Here is a 17983-nt window from a genome sequence, read left to right on the forward strand (position 1 = left end):
AGACAAATTAATATCTCTTTGATGAAATTAAATGCTTTTCTATTTTTTCTTCTTGCAAATTCTGATAATGTTTGAAGTATAAATTTTCCAAATCAGTGAAATCTAAAAAACAATGTAACTTTTCATTCCTGCTGAAATTGGTGTGCATTAATCTTTCGACCTTTCTAACATTCGTGTATTATCATTTCAGATGTGTTTTATAGAAAATAACCAATTCTGGTAAGCCTTTCACAAAAACAACAAAAATATTTAAATAATATAATAAGCAAACTCGATTGGTGTGCTTTCAATATTAAAACCCAAGCTGGTGTTTGATATATAAAAACAAAACCCAAAACATTTTAATATCTGAACCTAAAATGATCTCAATCTCTAAGTTTTCCATTATTTTTCTTTCCTTACATTTCTTTTTTTAGTCTGGCCACAAGTGGCACAGAGTAATGCCACCTATGTTACCATGGTAAGCGTACAGGCTTGTAAGACACCTTCTTCTACTCCTTGTTTAAAAATAGGCCTTTTTTACGAGAACCAGGTATTAATCCTTTTTCCCTCTTTGTCTGTAAATCTTTATATATATATATATATATATATATATATATATATATATAAATAAATATTATGTGCATAATTTTGGTTGGTTGGGAACTTTATAATCTCTGTCTTTCCCTTCACATACTGTGAAATCAAGCCATACCCTTTTTTCAGTATTCCCTCATCCCTATTTTCTTTCTTGCATTGTGATTAATTTCTTCAATTGATTCATTCCAACAGGGCCGAGTCATTGTGCAATACAAATATGGATTTGCTTGCATGGCAAATCCCTATCATTTCAAAAGACAAACTATTATTCAAAAACTAATATTTAGTGAATATTATTGCTTGAGATTGATATCTACAAGCTCCGTGGATAAGTATTTTTTGAATTTATAATTGTGTCACTCCCTCCGTCATCAGTTAAGGTGTTAAAAATTTGTTTCTAATATTACCAATCAAATTCTCTTCTACAGTAAGCTATGTCACTTTCATAGGCAAAGTAAATTATGTAGATATAATCTGAAATGCCCCCTCCTCTTTCATTTTCAATTTCTTCCTTTTTTTTTTTTTTTTTTTTACCAACCAAATAATAGTATTTAGTCATAAATGTTTTCACTTTTTATACCTTCTTCATGTCTTTGCTATTCTCAAACTTATGTCAAATAAAGAAAACAAAAATTAGCTATAAAATAATTTAAAAATTGGTCTTCGTTTTTTTTTTACTCATTAAAATGTTTCTAATATAAAGCTTTCTGCTGAAAAATATTTTCTGAATCAAAATTCAACTCTCATAGTTGAACACTATTTCTCAATCCATTTCAAGAGAACTTCTGTTTTAATTTTTCTTCTTCCTTCTGCCACTCATGTGTTAAGTATATCAATTGCTTTCTCTATTTTCTTCAGCCAAAGTGAACAAATAAGGTGAATATATTTTAACTGTAGCCCTTTGTGACAACCTGTAACTATATATATCTATACATATATATATATCTAGCTACTTATTCTACCACTATCAATTACATTTGCCTTCTCTTTTGTGGCACTAAGTGTGGTTTCTTACAAAGAAGAAAACAGATACATTTTGTGTGCTATCTTCTATAAACTGCATTGCTTTCATAAAGGCTTGAACAGTTCCTTAATTCATTGACTCCCTTCCACCAAAGATATTTGCATTTTTTTACGCCCATTCAGAATTGCATTTAAGAAAAAAAAACTGCTCTAACTTGTCATTTTCTATCTTAGCACAAAATTTGTTTAGATGAAAAAAAAACTTTCTAATTATTTAGATGCAGTCCAAAAACCAATTCTTGAAGTTCCAAACAGTTCACATTTCTAAAAACAGCTGTTGAAATATCTTTAAGATTTCTACAAATTTGAATGATAGATCAAAGATACTATTCTCTACCATTCCATCTAAATTTTTTGTGGTTGGAATGAAATCCAATTTAACTGCTTTGGTGCCTTGTTGTTGCAGAATGTTAGGCCAGATTTTATTGAATCACAATAATAGGACGTCAAACACTTTGCACAAAATAAAGATTGTTTAGATGAATTGGATTTGAGGCATCCTTGGAATGAGTAACAATCACACAGACATATTTTGTTTTAACACAGATTTTTTTTTACTTTCGTTTTTATCACTTATGGTAAATTAAAAATTTGTATAGTGAAAAGAACATGTCTATTTTATAAATGCAAGCCAATATTTTATTAAAATACCTTTTTCAGATTGTGTTATATCATCTCTATAAAAATCTTTTTATTTAAATGCTTTTTTAAAAATATTTTTTGCTTTATACATTTTTATTAAATAGTTTTGTAAATAAAATTTACTTTTTAATTTTTATAAATATCCAAAGTTTATAAAAAATGTTTCATAAATACATATTTTTAAAATATATATATATATATATATATACTATTAGTAAAACGTTTTGTATCCTCATTTTTTTTAATCCATCATACTGAAGTAAATTAAAAAAAAAGTTGTGTCATGGCAAATGTCTTTTTGGTTATTGCGAATTCTAGGTTGTCTCAAATCTATTTTGGTCAATTAAAATCCTTGAATATCAATTGTTTCTATTGAATATAAAATTCCTAACTTAATACCTATTGCAATGAGAAACCAATTCAACAATTAAATTCAAATCTTAATAAAATCTTCAATTCTAAACAGAATAATTTAGAAATTTCTAATCCAATTTTCTGAGATCTTTTTGGTTTTGACCTTTTGAAATTGAATTCATGCAAAACGAAAAGAATGTGCACCACAAATTAAAACTTTTTTGATCTTGTTTTAAAAATTCAAAAGAATTCTTTTACTTTCTGTTTTATTTGATTTTTATTTAAAAGATTTCTGGTTAAATTTATCTTTGAGAGAGCAAGCAACGTTTATGCATTGCGAAAGAGGCCTTAATTCTTCTTCAAATTGGACATCTTTTGCATTTTCATGCCACCATCTTTTCATTCACATCGATATTTTGCTTAGTTTATTTCTTTTTTCTTTTTTTGTTTCCTGACTCTTTTTGGTTGGGCAGAAAAAGACTTTTCGTATCCTTTTCTGTTTGAATTGAAGTGAACTTGATTTCTGGACTGCATTTAAAAATTAGTGGTGTTTAAACTACTTGTGTTATCAGGTTTTTTGAATGTAGTGTAAAATGTTGCCTTTTTAGTTGCATGTTATTTGGACGAAAATCATTTTGAAGGGGTGTAGTATTTTCTACACTAAACAAGGCACTTGTAAGGCATTTTTAATTCCAACTTCTAAAACATGAAATGGCTTATAACATTAGATTGTGATTTGTTTATAATTGATTTAATTTTGTCATTAACTCATTGTTTGTGAAAAAGTGCCAATTAATGTTGATCATAACTTGTCTTTCCTAATGTTTTAGACATTTTCTTTTTGTAATCATCTTTGTCATTTCCTTAACATTTAGTCCTTCACATTTTTTTATGTTGTATTAAAACTCAGTTCTATGACTTTCCATACTTAGTTTTTCATAAGGAATCTTCTCGTCAGCCTTCTTAGTGGGATTTCTAATTGAAACCTATTCAACTTTCTGACCATGGTAAAAGATTTTTCTCAACATTTTAGTAAGATTTTAAATTGATACCTGCTAGAGTTGCTGACCATGGCAATAAGTTTCACCAAAAGTTTTCAAGGTTAAATGAATTTTTTTTTTTTTTTTTAAATTACATTTGTATATTTTGATTTTAACGATCATAATAGTTTCATCTTGAAATTGGTTTGCCTAAAGTTTTGCTAAAATAACATTTGAAATTTTAAAAATAAATCTCAAATAAAATCAATACTTACATAAAACATGAAAATGATGCTGTAAAGTGGTGGGTCCTAAAAACTTATTAAATCATTCTATTATTTTATTCAGGTATTGGTTTTATTTATTTTTTTTTTTAAGAGGTAGCATATTTCTGTTGTGATATCATAAAGTTGAGCTAATGATTTCACTACTCACTAAATAATGTAAGTAAAAAATAGGTAAAAATGGCCACTTCAATTCGTGCCAATAAATGATTAGAAAAGACAACTTCTGAATGCATTCTGGCTACAATGAGTTAAATGATTAAAAAAAAAAATGTGCTTTTTTACTTTTTTTTGTTCATTCTGAATTTTTTTCAATCACTTTATCTTGATAACGTTCTTGTGAATCTAGATCTGATTTTATCTAACCAATTAAATTTTGCATGGTCTTAGAGAAAATAGCATCATTTGAATTGCTTCTACTTGCTAACTTTAGAAAGTTTGTTTTTAAATGCATGGCACATTTACTAACCACAAGGTGTCGTCTTCAGGCACAACAACATAACTATTTGACACTTTATAACAATAATAACCTGGTTAATGATATGCTTAGCTGATCTGCCATTTTTTTTTTTTTTTTTTTTTTTTTTTTTGGAGCTTTCACTTTCTCATTCAGACCAGAGACAAAGCAGAATTTGTGAGGAAGTCTCAAACCGAATATTAATACGTTTGCAAACTAACCTGCAAATTAGTGAAAATTTATGATTGCAGATAGAGAAATCTTGGATGAAAATGTTCATCAATTAGATCTGGGTTTTTTTTTTTTAATACAAATTTAGTCATCTTTAACTATGGTCTTTTCTCTTCATCAGTTGCTGGTCTCGTTATATATGCACACCAAAATGACCTTTTTAACGATTTCCACATTTACTAATCAGTGCTGAATTGTACATTTGTATCTTCCTATTCATACTGTGAATGCATGTTGTCAGAATTTCATAATAGACAAAAACTTTTAAATATGAGAAATTCAAAGTTTCACTATTTAAAAAACAAAAAGTTTATATTGCCTTAACAAATGTGCTTAACATCTAAAATCAACATTCAATAAAAAGTAATTCATTGAATGTTGATAGTCTTGTCATTGTTTATTTAAAGTAAAAATTCTTATAAAAATGCGAGAAAATTGTGTAAATCAATATATTTGCAATTAATCTAAAAAGATTTTTTTTACTTAAACCTGAAAAATACTTAAAAGAAGTGTTAAATCCATTTTTTATGCTATAGAAAATGTTTTTTTTTTATTTTGAATCTGACTCCTCCACTACAAAGATGGAGTCAATTGGTTATTCTTGACACGCTTGCTAATATTTTTCCATCTGTTTTAAGAAAACGTATTTAGTGAATGTTACCCCTTTTTTCAGCCAATGTAAAAAGTTGACTAGGAAGGTAAGTATATATTTAGCCGACACTGCAGTGGGTACACATGTAAATTACATTGAATTTCATGAAATTCTGCTCACATGGTGTTGAATGATAGAATAAAATACAAACCGTTTCTTTGCCATTCTTTGAATGGTTTCAGAAATCAGTTGGCACAGTTACCATACAACACCATTGATGAGCAGTTTCTCTGTAGAGATAAATTATCTGCAATTAGCATGGGCAATACTGGCTTGATTTTGTGTGTGCGTGTCTAAAGTGTTCAAATACCCTGGACATTTCCTACCCAAGCATTTGTATATTTTGTAATCGGAAAATTTACTTTCATTTACACCAAATTTTCTTTATCTTATTTAAAACTTTATTTTTTAAATAAGCTAATCCATTTAATGAATAAAATCCCTATAAACGCAAACTCTCTCACTTTTATATGCCAAAATAATTTTTCCATGATAAACTATGCTGCCTTTCTGAAAAAAAAAAAAAAAAAAAAATATCCATCTACTTTCATAAAAAATGCTCAAGGTTCTTTGCAGTTGGCTGCTATAAAAAGAAGAAAAAAAAAAGACAAAAAGTGCAATAATATTGTAACGGTTTATCCATTTTTGGGTTATTTTCTAGAATCTCTATGCATTTCAATAACAAACAAGCAGCTTTATTTTTGAGTTCTTAGTTTGACTTTCTACATTGATAACATTACACGTTTCAGCCGTGTGCTTTGTCATTTTATTAGACTATTAACAGGACCCATCTCCCGAAGTAATATGGAAGAATGCTATTTTAAAATAAAATATGTAGTGTTCTTTTTTGTCAGTAGGAACTTCCATTGCTCGCCATAGAATCAGTGTCATAAATTTGTGTTTACTTTGCAAAGCTGTTTATAGGCATTGTTTATTTACAGATAGATCAAAAGTGCAAAATATGAATAATACAAATAATATCTAATAATTGGGGAAAAATTAGGAAACATTTAATCAAAATTCTATGGTTAAAACTGAACATTTCAGAAGAATGGAATTTAAATTTTTTTAAAAATTATTTTTTGATGTAATTCAACAGATTATAGAATTAATGAGATTTGTTTTGTTTCAAAACAATGATATTGAATTTATTTGCATTTTTTTAATATATACACATTTACACATAAAAAACAAGATAACGGCACCAAAAAATGATGCAAAAAAAACAAATGAGAAATAGCAAGTTCGTTCATAGTTGAATAAATTATGGAATTATTAAATTTTTACAGAATTCCTGAACAATAGGTTAAATCACCCAATTCTCAAACTATTGAGCGCTTTTTTATATCCCTACACAGATACATATGAATGCTATCAGAATTTTAAAGTTGAGTCAAAGTTAATAAATGGTAAGTGTATAGACTTATTATGCTGAACTGGTTTGGGTATAAATTAAATCAATAAATCGTATATTTACAAAAACAATTTGTATTTAAGATATTTTTTATACATCTCATATTAACAAAATCGTTAATAGACAAAACACTTTTCAATACATTAAATTTAATAAGTCAAAATTTCAGAATCTATTGTGATGCCATAATAGATCCTTCCCCATCTCCACCTGCCCCTTCCTCTCTTTTTCCTTCACTACCTCTCTTCTGTCCCACTCCCATCTCTTTTCTACCCACACTCTACCTCACTCCTTTCTCTTATCAATTGCCTTTACTCTCACCCCCCCCCCCAAAAAAAAAAAAGTCTTGCACAAATCAAGTGTACAAGGTAACAAAGTAAAATGTGAGTTTTCATAACAAATCAATAAAATGAAAAGTTACTTTGTTATTGAAATCTAATGATTGCAATTTAATTCCCAAAAATGTGTTTTTCATGTTAACGTGATTGTAATGAAGTGTTGAAAGATTAAATATAACAAAACTTATTTCCAAGATATAATCATTAAACAAGTTTTGATGTTATCTAATTTTGATAGATTTGCACAATTTTTCTTTGTTGTCCTGCCATTTTTGTCTTTCTTTTTTTAATTGACACTTTTCCTTATTTTTTTTTTTTTGTCATAACCATAAATATATATATTTTTTTGTCATAACCATAAATATATTTTAAAAGCTATTTGAAAAAATGTAACTACATTTTCTAACATCATTTAAAAATTTTGGCATAGGAAAAGTGGATAAACTTATCATGAAAGTCCTCTCCCCCATCTCACTTCCTGAATGATTATCTTTACATTTGTCATTCATTTGCTTTTGTCTATTATTTCCAATGCAATAACAACTGTTTTATTTATATTTTTGTCAGGTCTCAGATTTTCACTAATTGTTTGCCATCATAAAACATTGAAAATGATGAAAAATGAAAGCCAACAAAATAGTATAGCCTTAATTTCATTCTGTTTGTACCTTCTCCTCCAAACAGAATAATCTTCCTTTGATTCTTTATTTTAAATTAATCTATAAGATAGCTTACTGTTTATCAACACTTACTGTACCGATTAAATTGAAATTCTCTTGGTGTTAGGATTCTGATCTGGATGTTTCACTTAAGTAGAGTTCTTGAAAAGTTGATGCAATCAATATTTTTTTTCATGGAAACTATTCTTTTTGTATGTTGACCAACCAGTTATTAATAGATCTGCCATTTTTAAGATGTTTTTAATAAATCAAACTTTTATCAATAAACTCCTCAGAGCGACTTTTACACTTTTCTATGGAATTTCAATTTGCTTAAATCATTCAACATCGTTAGAACAGGTTGATGTTGTAACCATTTTTTTATTTTTCAATATCAAATATATCCATGTAGAAAAACTCAGATATCAATATAATGAGCATAGGTTCCTTACTTGCAGGAATTCTTTGAGCAATTAGTTTTTAAGATTATTTAATCAAAAGCATTCTTTTTCAATCTCTGATTCTTCCTTGTAATGTATGAGGCAGAACTCGTCTACTTATCACAACTGCAAAAAGCTTTCTTTTTCTTCGATGTGTCTAAAATCCAATGGAATTTCGATGAACATAGTTTCTTTCCAAAATTTTCCTATCTGTAGAACACAGGACTGCTTCCCTGCAGACTACAACATAGTCATCCTAAATCTAATATCAATAACCACTTGTTTTAAAGCATTCACACAAGTAATTTCATTTTTTATTCCATTTATCATTTTTATACACACAAAAGATGATATTTATTATTCAACTCACAATTTCTCCATCTTTATTCTCGAGTAGCTTTATGCCTTCATAAATGGTGATTCATTAGTTTAAAAAGAAACATTTAAAAAGCAATAAGAATCATTTATCTTTTATTTTTATTCGTTTTTTTATTTTTTGATAGATGGAGATCGACCCTAATTTTGGGCACATAACCAATATTAGAATAGAAATCCAGATACTAATTTTCAGAAGCTGATCGTTTGTCATTACAAATATGTTTACATTTACACAAAAATGGTTCCACAGCTTCTCATGACGTAATCTTTAAAACTGCTAAAAAATTTGTGCAAGTTAGAAATCCACCATCGACCAATATTTGACTCTTCTGACATTTTTGTTATTTATCTTACCCCATTCTATACAGATGACAATTGGTACTGTGATAGAACTAGTATTTCTGCGGATTTTCAAGATCATTTGTTGATGGATGAATTGCTATCCCTGCTTGCTTGAATCATTTAAATGCTTGGAAAGGAGTTCCCAAATTTGCTTATACTCCTCATTATCATCATCTTGGATGGAAAGCTCGTTTTGGTTGTCTTGTGGCTTGTAAACCATGCACCCTTGTGTTCCATTATGGGAATCACTTTTCAGCAGTCATGACACATTTTTTCAGTATTGTTTAAACACTTGTAGAAATGAGGGATTCAAATAAATCCAGAATTTTTTTTTTTTTATAGACTTGTTTTTATTTTCTTCAATCAAATGAATGTAGCCACAATCATCTTGAACAACTTTGAAATTTGCATTATTTCAACTACTATTAGCATTGTTATTTATCTTATCTCATTCTATACAGATGACAATTAGTACTGTGATAGAGCTAGTATTTCTGCGGAATGTTTGAGTCAAATTTCTGACCTTCTCTTGAGTGTACTTTCCAAACCTAGAAATAACTGAACCTTTTTTATGGTGTAGATTGCTTTCATCCCATCGCTTATAACCATAAATAATAAGTGTTGATGTTCTGTAATTTTTAAGTACCATCACTTACAGTAGATTTACTATGAACTGATTAACTTTTAATGTTTGATCCATGCCCACGATGTAGGTTAGAAGCCGTCTAAGATATAATCTGGAGATTGAAAGTTTACTCTGTATCAAATGATAAGCACTTCTATCCAACCATCATAGTTGATGGAATGACTACAGTCTACCCTCATCGATAAAATCAAAAGGTTCAGATAAAAATTTTGTACAGATTTTAGCATAAAAGATTTTCAAGTTCAACAAGGTGTCCTTGAAAAAGGTCAGGTTACATTGGTCGAAACATTAGAATAACAACCCAGATGAGAATAGTAGCGTGAATGACCCAGAATATCAAGACCAATCTCAAACATCTTCAAATGAAATTGTTTAGGTTTTTGAGGCTAATGACTTTAAGAACTCAAGGTTTTCTTCATTTGTAAAAGTATTTGTACATGTATGTTGCTTTCATTTAGATTTTCTCTTCGTCACATGAAACATTTCTCGAATATAACTAATCTCTCTAAACTAAGCAAGAATTCTTTTTTTTTAACTCAATGTTCGTTTATTTTTGCCACATTTTTATTTGTCTATTATTGACAAATGTTTTTCATTTTATAAACTGGGAAAAAATTCACTTTTTTAATACAATTAATAGCAAATGTTTCTTGTGAAATTTCTTTGGTATCAAAAAAGGGCATGAAGTCTAATCCTAGTGATGATGATGCTGATGACAAATGTGGAAACGTTCTTTCATGCTCTTACTAATCTGCATTTGGACAAGTAAAAGAATTAATTTCAATTTCTACTTTGACACCTTTACACCATGATGGTTAATAGACATCAAATTCTTGTTGAAATTAGATATTTGTTTCCTGGTGGACTGACATCAGCGGTCATGGTTGAAATAATGACAACAATTGAAGGTCGGAGATTACATTGGCCGAGTTGTTAATATAACAACCAAAATGAGAATAATTATCCTCATCTCAAATATTCTTAACCTTATTATTGTTTCAGTTTGTAGGCTAACTCAGCTGGAAAGCCTTTATTGAAAATGCTCTTCGCTTTTTTCCTTCTCGACCCCTCATTTCTTCTGACTAACCATTTGAAATAATAATAATCCTGACTGCCTTTTTATAAACGTAGGCAAAGACCTGCTCTGCTATTTTGTAGCTATGATTATTCATCTTGCATGGTTTCTGTTTTACTGTTTGTCTTTCTGCATGTCTTTTTTTTTTTTTTTTTTTTTTTTTTTTACTGTAACTTTGCCTTCTTTCAAACTGGTTCTTTCAAAAGATACCTGTTTTTTCTATATAAATATTAATGAGCATAGGCTTATTATCATAGAAGATATTAAACAATCAAATTTGTTTCATTTCCTTTTGATTGTCGCTATCATTATTGATGGTGGCAATCAACAAAAAGAAATGAGACGAGTCATGCTGCTTTTTTATGTTGGTCCTAAAGAAAATGAAAAGATAATTTCAAACAATATAAAATAATAAATTTATAATGCATAATATTTAATAGAGGCATCAAGTACCTTTTTTTTTTCTCAAGTATAACTCAACTAAATATTGGAACCTGGTTTTCATTTATCATTTATGCCTGATGGATTCAAATTAATAAAGAAATTCAACTTGTGCTCAAATTTTTATTTTGATTGTATTATGAAGTGACATTGTAGATCTTCATCTTATAATGCTGAGTGTTTTACAAATAAACATCAAATACCCCCTTTTTTTAAAACTTTTGGTAGGCTTTGACTGGGAATTGAACCCTGGCCTTCAGGCCCATTAGCGAACACTCTAAGCATTATGCCAAATGGGTTTAAGTTATCATTTAATGTTTAGCAATTATTTTCTTATTGTTGACACCCCCCTCCCTCCTTATTGAAAGGTAATGATCATCAATCTGAGGAACTTCATGTCTGATCCTCACACCCTCCAAGCACACATGCATGTTTTTTAGCGAAAGACCTCTCTCCATTTTTTGTTGTCATTTGTGTGATGGTAGTAGGGGGAGTTCATTTTGACAAATGTGCAACATGTTTATTAAAGGGGGGGGGAAATCGTTATAAATTGTTCAATATACACACATGCAATTAAAATATATAGACATTTTAAAAACTGTTTTGTTATGTTTTGCTTCTAGAATTGATAATTTGGATTATTTAGACTATTCTCATCATGGCTTGCAGAGTCGAAGGTTTTAGAAGATTTTTTTTAATCTTCAAAGAATTAACAATGTGAATATGGGAAAGACTTTAAAATAAACAGTCAGAATCTTTTGGAATCTGCAGAGTCAGATTTTACATCTTTGAATTGCACAATCCTGTTATGTTTAGTGTTTTGGCTAATGTAATCTCCGGTCTTTAAGAGCATTATTTGTATTTGGGAACCTTCTAGTCGAACTCTGGAAAATTTTATTTAAATTTTTTTTTCTTTTCTTTTTAAATAGGAAATTCATTACTTATGGGTAGATTTTTATAATAGTTAAATCATTTTATATTCCACCCTGGCAACATCAGAACACAGGTCCTGCTAGTCATGAATATTTTGATTACATTTTTCTTTGATGCCAATATTAGATCAATTGTGCTCCAATAGAACTCAATCATGGGTTTTCAATTTGACAAGAAGTTAGAGTAAAATGGGGAGCAAACGGTTGAAAAATATTTTATCTTCTCAGATTAAGACTTTTTTTATAAAATTGCAGTGGTGGATGGAAATCTGCAGTTATCATCGTTAAAGATGAAATTTGTCTTATATTTTTATTAAATTATTTAAAAAATTTGTTAGCAGTATTAGTGGCTGAATATTAAGCTAATAATTCTTTAAAAATTGACCAAATAGTTTTTGATGTGCGTTTAAATTCTTCTTATACTCAAAGGTATAAGAAGAATTTAAACACACATCAAAAACTATTATATAGTATTTATATAGTAAACAGGAATTTATTTCTGCCAATATATTATGTATATTGCTAATATCCTTAAATAAATTGTTAAGTCCATGAGGCTGCGAATAAAGAAGACTACAAAGAGAAAAATAGCTTGTACTGGATTCAGATCACTCGTTGCAGGCAAGTGGTTAAAGTTACACCCATATGGGCAGGTTTGATCCTGTTGTATTATAAGTGGTTCATTTAATCAAAAAATAAAATAATAAATTATTTTATTTTTTGATTAAATGAACCACCTATTTAAGAGTATTACCCATGATTAAACAGTTATGTAACTTAATTTCTTTACTTCCCATCTGTTCTTTTTACAAACAGATTCTCATGGAAAATATGTGAAGCGTTTTCTATTTTAGAATGATTTATGCAATTCTATTTATGCATTTTCAATTTTTCACCTCAAGTTTTGCATATTTACTGACTTGATATTTCCTGGTGCTTCAAAAGTGTCTTTTATCTTATTTCAAATTTCCTCTTTTTTTTAGTTCTAAAATGAGTTTATCTGCCATAAACCGTAAACTAGACTTCTATTCCAATCGTCTTTTAATTGATGACAAAAATGCAAATCTGATCACAACCATTCCTCACCCACTTTCATTCAGTATTTCTTCTAGTTTGGCTTTTGGTAAATAATTTTTTTTTTTTTTTTTTTTTTTTTTTTTTAATGAAATACTTTTCAATCAAAAGTTTGGACATGTCTGAAATCTTTGCTCTTGACAGAAAGTGTAAGAATTCTTGAAAATACTAGACTGAAAATTCCAATTATTACTGAAAGAATTCAATTTTTGGACAATTTTTTGTCTTGTCTTTGCCCCTTTTTATAGTTATTTCAACTTTTTTGGGTTGTGGTTTATAAATTTATTTCATCATTTATCTACCAAACTTTTCTTTTTCTTACCATCAGAAATGAAAAAAAAAATTTTATTAAAAAAATGTTTGCAAAGAAGGAAATATTAATGCAAATTTCCTTGTTTCAAGGTAAAAAAACAAAAACAAAAACTCTTCAAATTTATACCCGCTGCTCGTGTGGAATGTATTTTTTTTTTCTTTTTTTTTGCTTTTGCTTTCATACTAAATGGAATCTTCCTGCTTTAACCATTTTCTTACACAAATCATTTCCTTTTTTAGCTTCAATTTTTTGTCCTGTTTGAACAATTTTTCCTTTCATTCATTGAAGACATTCATTTCACATTGAAATCAATTTGCAAACAAATGCACATTCTGCAGTTCAAGAATAATTGTTTTATGATTTTGCAACATTTCAGTAGATTTAGTCATGAATATATCTTCATTTTAAAGTTTGAATATAAAGAAAACATTCTTCAAACAACCATGGAGTTGTTCAATCATAAAAGCACAAATATTAATCAGATTTTGGAATGAGGATTCTTGCTTTTGATTATTCTAATTTTGGTTGTTAGATTCTCAAATTTCTGCTCATCTAACATCTAACCTCCTTCAGGTGCATTTTTTTTTAATGATGAAATTCCTAGTCAAACATAAGACTAATTTATGTTGTGGAAGAACGACACAAGTCTGTATTTAGTGGAACCCAAATATATTGAACAGTAAAGCAAATGCAATAAATTTAAGTTTTTACTAGAGTCTTGACTAGAAAAGTGTTGCAAACGAAATGAATTCCATTTCAATTCTGATGATACTTTCCAAAATAATTATCCTCCTCTTCTAGAGTCTTCAAATTATTTATATAACTGGTGATGTTACTGCCAAAGTTTAACTAGTTTTTGTTTAAATATGAACATCATTGAAATAATTGTTTTCGCTACCAATAACTATTAAAATCCTATAGGAAAAGATTTCTCTGATTCATGGACTTTTTGCACTTGTTTTCCATGATTGTTTTTTTTTCAATTTAAAAATTAGTGGGTGTAAAGATTATTATACAATAAATTATTTTCTCAGCCGTAAATAATTGAAAAACATTTTTTTTTTTTTTTTCAATTATTTTTCAATTAATGCATTACTTAATTTGTTGATAATTCTATTTCTAAAAAAATCTTTTAATTGACAATTATTTTCTTTTCAGTTTTTGTCTTTATTTTCTATAGAAAATCTAGAGAATTTGATATCTAATAAAAACCTTTCATTTGTCTTCACGTCTTAATATGTCTGTTTGTCTGATTTTATTTAGCATGTTTTTTCAAATGTCAAACAATATTTGCATGTGGAATTATAAAAGTTCTTCCAATAAATGCTTTTCAGGAATATTTCCATTTTGTTTCCATTCTTTTTTCTTCTTGTTTTCTTTGTCCATACTTGTGTTTTTTGTGTGTGTTTTTGTGTGTGTTTGTATGATAGGAAGTAGAAAATATATTTGATCCTTGTATTTGATTTTGTAATTTCTCACACTTTAGCATTGGTTTTATTTATGTCAACTTTATTGTCTTCCTATCCTTCAGATGCTTCTATCATTATCAAGAATAATAATGTACAATAACTTAAATTTTATAAACTGCGTTTGAATCGGATTTTTCATATTTTAAAATATTTATAACGGATGACATTTAAAAAATTGTAATGGGAAAATAATTCTAAGGAAAGTAACTTCATATTTTTGAATTCTAATCATTTTCAAACTATTAAATTGACATGTAGATATTTCTATTCTAATTGGTATTTTCTTAAAATTTTTTACAAACTTTAATAAATCATTGAAAAATGTTTTCCCTTATACCAAATGCATGGGAGTTTTCTTTTTTTTTTTTACTTTGATATGTTGATCCATAACCAATTTAGTTGCTATAATTATCAAACAATTTTGCATGCCTTTAATTCCTCACTGCCTGAACCCCTAAAAGCTTTAACAAATGTTCGCTCTATCCACATTTAAATTGGATCTAATAATTTACGCAATCTTCAATCACTTATCAGTTTATCAGGCAAACTCTCAACTTGTCTCATTGCTTCCCCATTCAGGTATCTATGCAGCGGCAAACAATTCTAATCTTTTCAAGTCTTTGCTTATTCTTATTTTGTTTAAAAATTTTTTTTTTTGTTTATTTACTGTTTTTATGTTTACTTCGAGGATTGAGAAGTTCTTATTTTCTTCTCCTTCGTATTTTACTATGATGTATGTCAGTTTTCATTTGCGTTTAACCCCCACCCACAGCTTTTTTATTCCATATTTTGCTTGTGTGTCTGCATATATGTATATTTGTGTGTATGTTAATATTGTTTTCTATTACATATTTATGCTATCAAAATATAAGTTTCAGTATTTCACATTGTTCAACACATGAGTAGAACAAAACAAAAACATTTAATTTGCCATATTAATATTTTCATATATTAGTACATAACATGCTTGAGAACAGATGTACACACACAAAAGATGACTCTTGGCATCATATCCTTTCTAGGTGCAGTAGTTGAGCTGGTATTCTCCTTCAAGGAAAGACTTTCTAGAGAATACTAAATTCACAAATGAACTCTAGTAATGTCTTTTTATTGCAAATATCCTTTTAGGATAAGAATAAAAATATTGTTTTTTAATTTTTTTCATTAAAGTATCTTTCATTTTTAATAACGACTTAAGTGAGATATAAATTGCGTACATTCTAGTGTCAAAGTCTTTTTCATATTGGACATTACTTTAATTATGAAGGTTTTTATGGATTAACAAGAGTGTTCATTATTTTTTTTTTTCTTACATTGCTAAGAAAAAGATTGAGGTATTGAGAATTTAGGAGTCACTTGACCCCCCTCTCCCATTCATTTGTGTTGTGTGCACCTATCAACTATGATAAAGTGATTTTCTTTTACATTTTCTGAGATGAAATGCTTGTTACTCATTATGTAACATTTCATGTTGTCCATTCTAACACAAGATCTTCTTTTGCAATTAAGTTCATTGATCTGTGATAATCAACAACTGTATGAAATACCTGTTGAATAAAATTGATGATTCTAATCCTATCAGTGTGTCTAGAATGTTTCTTAAATTTGCATATTCTTTAATTAAAAATTCTCATTGACCATATTAGGTATTTCAAGATGTCAAGGTTATTCTATTAAAATGGTCATATTTTAAAAACCAAGACAATTTAAGTCCTCAAAATACCACCATTTTGTCCGCAAATGAATATCCTTTCTCATGCTTTAATAAATAATAATCTATGTAATATACTTGAAAAGTTTTTAAGAAAATAATGATAAAAATGTTAACTCTATGAAATGGCCATTTTGAGCCATTTTTTTTATATTTTGACTGGCGCTGTGCTTAGAAATCAGGAATTTTGTCATAAAATTTGGACACCGATTAGAAAAAATATAAATCTCACTTTTTGTTGAGGTAAAAAAATATTAGGTTGGTGCAAAAATAATGTTTTTTGATTTGCAATTTCAAAAGATCATAACTCCTTTCATAATAAACTTGATTAATTGAAATAAGAACCATTAGAATCGACCAACAAGAAAATAAGTTTATTTATCCCATTAGCATAGAAATCCGGAGTTCTGGAAGCGATGAAGTCGTTGAAGGCGGATTTGGCATCATCTTGGCTTTTGAAACATTTTACATGCAGGAAGGTGTCAAGATGCTTGAAAAAGTGATAATTGGTGGGTGAGAGGTCCGGTGAATATAGTGGATGAGGCAGTCTCATAGCCCTATTCATTCAGCTTATGCAAGGTCAGTTGAGCAACATGCAGGCGAGCGTTGTCATGGAGGAGAATGGGCTTCTTCATATTGACCCATCTTGGACGCATGGTGCATTTCATCAATTTGTTGGCAGTACTTCTCCGCCGTAATCTTTTTGCCCTGATTCAAGCTGTGATGGATGAGACCGGCTGCAAACCACCAAACACAAACATAACCTTTTTTTTGGTGCAATTTCAGCTTTAGGAAGTATTGTGGAGCTTCTCAGACATCCAACCACTGTGCCGAACGTTGCTAATTGTCGTAGAGGATCCACTTCTCATCACAATCCGCTCAAGAAGTGGGTCATTTTTGTTGTGCAGAAGGAGTGTAGAAGACAGCTCAAGACGACAATTTTGTTAATTATTGTTCAATTCATGCGGCACCCATTTATCCAACTTTTTGGATTCCCCTATTTGCTTTAAATAGCGAACAACTGTTTAGTGGTTGATCATGGGTTCAACAGCAATTTCTCGTGGTTTTCCGAGAATCGGCTTCAATTAAGGCTTTCAACTGTTCGTTATCAACCGTAGTCGGTTGGCCGCTACCGTCTTCATCTTCAAGGCTCTCATCATCATTGCAAAATTTCTTGAACCACCGTTGTGGCACACGTTCATTAGTGATTTCTGGCCCAAACACATCATTGATATCACAGGCTGTCTCTGCTCGGCCTAGTTTGAATTGGAACAAGAAAATTGTGCAGATTGTCGAATAGCCTGCAAAAAAAAATGAAGAAAAAGATTGAGAACAGTAACGAATGACATGATTCAATAGAACGAAAAACGCGCTTCAAAATGATATATAACATTGCTATATATATATATATATATATATATATATATATATATATATCAATGAATTAATTCAGAAATCATGAATGTAACATGAGAAAACGATATTGTTTTTGCATCAACCTAATAAGATTGTATTCTTTTAGGTGATTATGTGTGAATAGTAGGCGCAA

The 17983-nt window shown here is 29.0% G+C and overlaps 1 protein-coding gene across 22 annotated transcripts in view; it reads left to right on the forward strand.

Moving 5' to 3' along the window:
• Positions 1–17983, forward strand: part of LOC145258289 (uncharacterized) — a 175922-nt gene that overhangs the window by 71887 nt on the left and 86052 nt on the right. For 3 of the 22 annotated variants that reach the window (XM_080116320.1, XM_080116321.1, XM_080116317.1), the window contains one exon: positions 191–219. The exons of 18 other annotated variants lie outside the window; for them this stretch is intronic. The gene's annotated coding sequence lies outside the window, so the exon portion shown is untranslated. Of the gene's footprint in view, positions 1–190; positions 220–1437; positions 1456–17983 lie in introns of those variants that run through there. One more of the 22 variants, XM_080116318.1, reaches the window with a different exon arrangement.

This window comes from Euprymna scolopes, chromosome 33 (assembly GCF_053919585.1).
Source record: "Euprymna scolopes isolate OS-2025 chromosome 33, ASM5391958v1, whole genome shotgun sequence".
NCBI classification, from domain to species: Eukaryota; Metazoa; Mollusca; class Cephalopoda; order Sepiida; family Sepiolidae; genus Euprymna; species Euprymna scolopes.